Source organism: Mytilus edulis, chromosome 9 (genome assembly GCF_963676685.1).
Source record: "Mytilus edulis chromosome 9, xbMytEdul2.2, whole genome shotgun sequence".
In the NCBI taxonomy this organism is placed as follows: Eukaryota; Metazoa; Mollusca; class Bivalvia; order Mytilida; family Mytilidae; genus Mytilus; species Mytilus edulis.
Window position 1 is genome coordinate 78,056,587 of NC_092352.1, and position 8,225 is coordinate 78,064,811.

At 31.2% G+C, this 8,225-nt stretch overlaps 1 long non-coding RNA gene across 1 annotated transcript; it reads right to left on the bottom strand.

Moving 5' to 3' along the window:
* Nucleotides 1-294: 294 nt before the first annotated feature.
* On the bottom strand, nucleotides 295-1,479 carry LOC139489113 (uncharacterized). Its single transcript, XR_011656151.1, has 2 exons — nucleotides 1,252-1,479; nucleotides 295-660 (listed from the first exon to the last, which is right to left on the bottom strand). It is a non-coding gene; the product is annotated as an uncharacterized lncRNA (long non-coding RNA).
* Nucleotides 1,480-8,225: the final 6,746 nt, after the last annotated feature.

An 8,225-nucleotide genomic window follows, 5' to 3' on the forward strand; every position in this document is an offset into this window, starting at 1 on the left:
AAGAACCTCATCAACCCAAACAGGCAATATGTATTGCCTGACCAAACATAGCCCTTAAACCAACCACCACTTGGATATTGAAAGAATGAGGATGTATCACATGTACTTCCGCCAAAGATATCAACCAATGAGGTTATACACATATCCTCAGTGATTGATATAATCTTGCATCCAGTTCATGTTAAGTTTTGGGCATAGAAAACTCTATAGTCCATACAGCATATTTGCAGGCCAATCTCAAAATACACCACTAGCAAGGCTTTCCCTTAAGGAATAGTATTCCCAATACTCAAAACAAATTCAACACTTTTATTAAATATTATTCCTTTTAAAATTACGTTAAAACACTTCTAAACATTTAAAGATGCATGTAAACAGTTCTTTATAAATCGTTCATAATTCAATAAATTCTCATGAATTTGACCACATACGGACTTTTAAAAGTTGAGTTAAGGCAATGAACTCATATCAAAATGAACATTGTCATTATTCTAATAACATCTTCAGCATGTGGAAAGCTTGTAAGCAAAGGGACTTAACCTCCAAGTGTAAACTATGCTGGCTTGTCTCTTTCTTTACTGTTGTTGAATCAAACACACTCTTTACTTCATAATCAGGAACATTGACAATTGTATTTCCACTCGATTCTTCACATGTCTGCTGAAAATATATTAACCAATAACAAATTGTTTATTTGTACTAAAGACAGCATTAGTCACACTTTGAAAAGGAAAAATCCCTTTGCCTACAATCCACGTGGAAAACCACTAGGGAATCAGTGTCCCTCGAATTGTAGACAAAGAAATTTAAATTAAAAAATTTAACCATACATAAAATTTAAGTATACATTTGTACTAGTATACAAAATCATTCAACATTATATTTATTTATTAATTTAGATAAAACAAAACAAAACAAAAATATTGCAACCATTATTTAATCTCCCATGACAAAAAGATTTTTGTGACATATTTCAACACATCAATGAATTTAAATACACAATCAATAGAACACATCATGAAATTACGGAAAAATTATTAGCATTACTTTTAAATAGGTTCATTTGAACATAAAGCTGCTTCCATCACAGATTTTTTTTTTTTTTTTTTTTTTAGTACCGTGCCATATTGGCATCTTCTGCCTTTCTCAAAACAGACATACATAATTTAGTGTAGTATCAATATTTTTCCCATTCATTATTTTCCTATTTTCAGAAATCAAAACATTACTTCAATTGTAATTTGTTCTCACCATATTCTGATTAGAAAAAATCCTTTCCTTTTAAAAAGGTTGTTCGAATTCATTGACATGAATCATCGTGCAATGTCATATTACTTCTCCTTCATTCGTCACCCTGTCAAAGCTGTAGGTAACACCATTTTGCCGACAACACGTGGAGCACGACCTTCCCACAGCTTGGATATTGAAAGAATGAGGATGTATCACATGTACTTCCGCCAAAGATATCAACCAATGAGGTTATGCCAATGACAGAGGTTGATTAAACAATGAAAAATTACACGTTGGACATGAAATATTTTGTCGATGAAGAAAATTAAATTATGTCACTTCTGAAATAAGTTTGTCGACAACGTAACTTATTCTGACGGTAAAGAAACGCGAATTCGATCACTACTCTGTTACAAAGCTTGTTTTGACATTTAAATTCAGATGGAAGAAACTTGATCACAATTAAACATATTACGTGAGCCTACAAGTTGTATAAAATATGAATACAGTTTGGTCATAAAATTGATTCTTCACATACACCACCTGAGTTCCTACTAATTGTCTATAGTTAGATTCTTTATCTCAACCTTAAATAGCCGTAAGACAGCATCTGCTCCAAATACAGTTTAATAATATATCGAATTATATCCTTTTTTCATTTAATATAATTCAATTAGAAATGTTCAATACCGCATCAAAGTTCTAGTGTAATATTTAAGTGTAGATCTCTTTTTACGATTTTTTTTTTATTAAATTGTAACAGTACCTTAAAAGGTTATCAGTGGGCATTAATCGAGAGTCTATCTTTACGACAGCCATGTGGATTGAGAAATGCCAACAATTGTTCATTTCCAAGGAAGTTCTTAGAGAAAATCCTTTGTTTTACTTAAAGATAACAATACGTTATTACGAAAGGATTTGTTTAGTATAGTGTCTATAACTCTAATAAACTGCTCGTATTTGGGGTGTGAGAAATTGCTAGTACATACGTCAAAATGTAGGGGAACAAAATACCATAAAATGCATGTGGAATCGAGAACGATAAATTTGTGTTTCACATGTATCTAATGTCCACTTATAATCACATTGCATGTAGAAATCATAATTTGAATTGGTTGACAACAATCGAGATGTACTACAATAGTTTATTTGTATTACTGTATAAATTAAAACGACTATGACAATGTGAAAACAATGCAAATAAAATAAAACGAAACGCTATATATATCTCTTAATTTCAAAATGTTTAATTAAAGAAATAAATGTTAGCGTGTGCACAGCTTTTACTATAGGATTCCACTGACGCTTATTACACTCAAAAATATAAAAAAAAGATTATTTTCTTTGGTGTACATTTGTATATATTGGTTAATCAAGGTTGCTTTCGATATTTGAATTTACATGGGCTAGTCCTCTCCCTTGCAACATACGGGTATTTCAGGTACCATTGATAAACAGATACAGGATATGAAATCAGTATATGCTGTATCGTGAAGCCAATGTGTTTGCGTTTACCGGCTTATCATGCTTTGATACTGATTTTGATATAATCTTTTTATATGTTATCGTTGGATTATTTTCGAAAACATAACAGACAATTGACATTTACATTTTCGAAATCCTTGACATATGTTTTATTTGGTTGATAGGCTTTTAATGTAGCATCAAAGATCACAACATTTATGTTCTGTTTGCTAAATCATATAAAAAAGTAAGTAAACATAAGTATAACGTTTGTACCAGTTTGCAACTGAAATCACATTTCAAAAGGGACGACAAACTCCTAAATAAAAAAGACAACACACAAACCACTATGAGCTCTTTGAAAATGCCTCCAGTGAGTACACATGTGTCCGGCCCATATATGTCCGTTCTAATTCAAACTTCTACGTAACGCTACACCAAATATATGACATATCTTAATTTGAAAGTGGAGTATTGCGGCTCACGTACGTAACAGATATGGCATATGTGCCAAAGATAGGCGCCAGCGGTGGTGCTACAGAAGTGGTGAGTGGTTATTCTATTTTATTTATTTGTTTACATAAAACAAATACCTGCTATGGTGGTTTTGATTGGATCTAAAAATATAATTGGTTAAAAAATACAGAATAGATAAAAATGGCGAAAAAACCGTTTCAAGTCTTGATTATTTTTCTAACCAATTCATCTTAAATATTTTCTTTTGGAGACAGGTTTGTATCTATATTTCATTGACACACGTGTTTCACAAGAACATGCACCAAAGCATGCATTTGTTTTTATAATGTATCCTCATACTCGTACATTTGTACAACAGATTTTGTATTTCTTAATTATTAGACTTTTATTATCTAGCAGAACATCGGGAAGATTGGACTTCATTCTTTAGTTTTTTCGCCATTTTTATCTATTCAGTATTTTCAAACCAATATTTTTTCTGTACTCAACATATTTGAACACCAATGTATATTCCTTTATGTGATTTAGCTCATTTTCCACTCTTTTTCTTCTTTATATTTTATTTGGGTCAATTACTAGTATATGTATTATCTATTCATGCTATTCTTTAAATCCAATTGAAATCACCATCCTAGCGGGTATTTGTTTTTTGTGTAAACATAAATCAAATCAAATACTTTCATTAAATTCATTCGGTAGTTTAATATTTAGTTGTCACCAAGTTATTCTCTTTCATAAAAGATATAATGAAAACTGGAGTAGATGACAAGTATTCATTTTTGTCTGTAGAAATATCAATAATTATATTAAAATCCTGTTGATTAATAAGTCTGCTTTAACTTGTCAAGGGCGCATCGCCAAGTTCAATTAAAAGTAACATATGAATAAACTCATCATAGATACCAGGACTAAATTTTATATATACGCCAGACGCGCGTTTCGTCTACAAAAGACTCATCAATGACGTTCGAATCCAAAAAAGTTAAAAACAAAACCAAACAGCCAAATAAAGTACCAAGTCGAAGAGCATTGAGATCCAAACGTCCTAAAAGTGTTGCCAAATACAGATAAGGTAATCTATGCCTGAGGAAGAAAAGCCTTTGTTTTTAAAAAAATTCTAAATTTTATAAACAGTTAATTTATAAATATAACAATATCAATGATATTTCATGTCAGCACAAAAAGTGATGACTACTGGGCTTGTAAGTAGAGTTTCCGTACACAAATCAAAGTTTTATGCAACAAGTTACATATTACATTAGATATGTTCGAGCAAGCTATATATAATGTTATATTTATAAAAAGCCAAAGAAAAAATAAGGCGTTTATAATGTATTTATGAATTAACTCCTTTTTGAGACAATATTGTTGATTGATTTTTTTTTTTTTTTTGGTTTTTTCTATGTAAACTTTACGATTTTTAGATCTTTTCTTGATCAATATTCGTCAGAAACGCTGAAATATTTGAAAACCAAGGATTTAAAAGATCAATAGTTTTTGCTGAACAATAACGTTGAACATCTCAATCTAGCTTACTAAAACATAGGTGCCTAGTCATATACACCTTATCGCTAATCCCGGCTGACCCGGCCGCTTTAACTTTTGACGTCAACAACAATCACTTTTCCATTGTGGCGTCAGATATTTTGTTTTATGACGTCAAAATTTTACGGGAACCTGTGTGATTTCCAGCAATGGCGGACAAATAGCGATAAGGTGTATTTTGACACTGGATATAAAGTCCTAGAATACTCCAATTGATCATGTGAACGGATTACGTTGCAACTGCCATGCATGTGAGAGGTTTAGCTAGCAATAAAACCAAGATAAATGCAACATTTTCTACATTTGAAAAAGCCTGTACCAAGTCAGGATTATGATGTCTGATGTGTTTGAGATTTTGGTTTTGCCATTTGATTAGGGACTTTCCCTTTTCAATTTTCCTCAGAGTTCAGTATTTTTGTGATTTTTCGTTTTACATATTCAGTGAATGACGCCATTTTGGGTCGATTGGTCAACACAAACAGTTCTTCCTCTTTACCCGAAAACTAATGTATACGTTGGGTCTGACATCCTTGCTTGTTAATTAACACGATCTGTGATGAATTAGACTCCCACTGCTTTCTTTAAATGTCCCAAGTATGCAATTCGTCTTAGAAATGCTTACAAAGAAAATAGCTTGTAACATCCATCATCTCTTTAATTTTTCGTCAGATAGCAAAGTGTTGAACTTATAAAAACACGAAAGGCAGCACATATGTCTGTAAATAATTATTTAGTATATTATGTAAACTTCATTCTTTTTTTTTTATTGTTTTTGTCATACCATATAAATGAAGCTGGATTATCTATAATTGATTCGTTTTTTATGTGCAATTGTTTTTGTCATACCAGGTCATATTTTCAATAATTATTCAATAATGATACAATAAACAAATTGCGCAAGCTATCTTCAAATAAAATTATATATATTTTCATCTTTTGTATTTGTTTGTTCAATGTTCCTATTTCTTCGTAATGACAGATAATGTACCTGTTTAATCTTCAAACGGGAAATCAAAGCCAACAGATGAACTGATATTGCAAAAAGACAAAAAAAACGCCACAATAACTACGTGCAAATCTCGAGTCATAGCTTTGTTCAAAGAATGGTAAAAATTACTATCATGCTTGTTCGGCAATTGAGAGATAGATAAAAAAAAGTGTCAACTCAGAGTTAGTAGAATGACTTGCATGATACACAAATGCTGGATGAAGTGTTTCACCTTTTCACCATGCACGACATCGCTTATGCTATCAAGATGAACTCTTCCAACGTCTAAATCTTGAATATCTTAAATATGCATTCAAAAAGCTTGATGACGGTTAGAAACAAGTAATCAATAAAAAAAAAACCAAAGACATGCGCTTTTGATAATACAGCTAGGTTGTAAAGAATCTGTCTTGACTTACTTTATGTACTTAACTTTCAACTTCCATTAGTGTCCTACGTCAGAAAGGCGGCGAACGGAATCCTACTTTCTGAGTGTGTCTGCTTTTTGTTTTACTTATACCAATGTCCTCCATCTAACATTGTTCTATCTTTGTCGACCGACTACCATATTTCTTTGGTATGCCTCATTTGTTTCTCCTGTTGAAGTCCACGTCAAGGTGAGTAGTCTATAGTTTCATGGGTTCATTTCCAGACTGTGACCTATCCAACTTCATCACCAAGTCTTAATAGTGTTGGTGATGATAACCTGAAAATGCTTTGCAAGTGTCTTGATTAGATAGAAACAACAACTGCAACTACCATTTCATTCATATTCTTTTTCAAGCCAAAAAGTGTTTTTTTACTTAGTACATGATTTTTATTCATTTTAACATATTCAATTATTAAAAGTTTAATGCTTCAAGACAATGAAATTAAATCTTCACTGAGTAATACCAGTAAACGAATTTTGATATGTACAAAATAGATTTACCTTCATCAGGAACGCTCAAAGCCAAACATTTCAAATCGGAAGATGTATAAGTACCGAAAATCGTTGAATAGCTATTTGTTAACTTCATCTAAGAATTAAATCTTATTAAGTTGTCAATAATATGTTATTTGTTTTGAAGAATGTTGCTTTCGAAGCTTCTTTCTATATACCAAAGAAGAAAAAAAATGTCATCTTTCCCTTTATCTAAGTTACATTGAATCGGTGACTTTATCTTTAATATTTATACGTCAGTTTTAATTGACTTCTGGCTGACGGTTTCTACCGTATTCTATTTTGTAAATTGAAATTATATTTCAAATTTAATGGTGTCATCAACATTTATTGACTTTAATTTGAAAATCGTAAAGAAAATTAATCTAAGTCAATATGTCTGTCCTTTTTTGTAAAACCTAAAAAAACCATTTCACATTCTATTAATTTGATACTATTCCTGTATTGTAAAGACGTTTTAATGTTTTATTATATACTCTTCAACTGCTAAATTGTAAAATACAAACAAATAATCGTATGCATCAAATACTAGAACAAATCTAAAAGTATTGAACCTTGGAGAACGAGAGCAAAAACATTAAATGTATAGGCAAAACGAATCGAACATATAATTTTGATTGACTCTGTTGCATTGATATCAGAATGATGTACTTACAAATTTTCAAATTTACAACTCCAACACTTTCCAAAATTGATGTCTTGCCAGTACGAGTATGATCCCATTGGCAGTGTAACGTTCAGTTGTATATACAATTTGCATATAAGGATGGAAACAAGTTGATTAGATAATAATGCTCATTTATAGACTATAAATGATACAATACAATATGAGGAAGACTATTTTTTGGCGGTCAATAGGTAATGGTTTTTAAAACTGATTTTTTTTTTTAAATCTGACCCTTTCTGGGTGAAATATATCATGCATGTAAGTAAAAAATAAAAATTACACCGATAGAAAATATGCATAAGTGGTACATTTGTACAAGCCTGTTAATTTAGTGACCATTTTGTCAAAGACCAAGGTCACTGCAAAAAAAAATGTTTTTCTAGAAATGATTTCCGAATGACAACTTAATTTCTTTTTATGGTTTACTAATTCCACTTTATACATCTGAAATTGAAGAGAGCCATTCTATTTGGTAGTGTTATTTGGCAAGTGCCCCTAGATCTGTCAGGTAAGCGGGGATTCAGTTGTATTGCCTGTCTCAATTATTAGCGTGTTTTATTGTTTCAATTTGTTAAGTAATGTGATAATGGTCAAATGTAACACTCTTCCTTTTTTCGACAGTCTCACATATATATTCAAAAATGAAAGGAAGTGCAGCGTCTAGGCCATTACAAGATGTTTAGTCATACAACTTGAGATGTTTTCTCTCTAGATTTAGGGGAATATTATTATCAAAATATTTGACAATTGTTTTTGTTTGTGTAGTTTTTGTAACATTTGATCACAGTACTTGTAATTTAAGATTATGTCTTTCATATATTTCGTCTCGCTTTCGCTTTAAACAACGGTAATCTTATTCACAAGTATTGCGAACCTTATGTGGTTGAATATTAGAACGAATGTACTATACT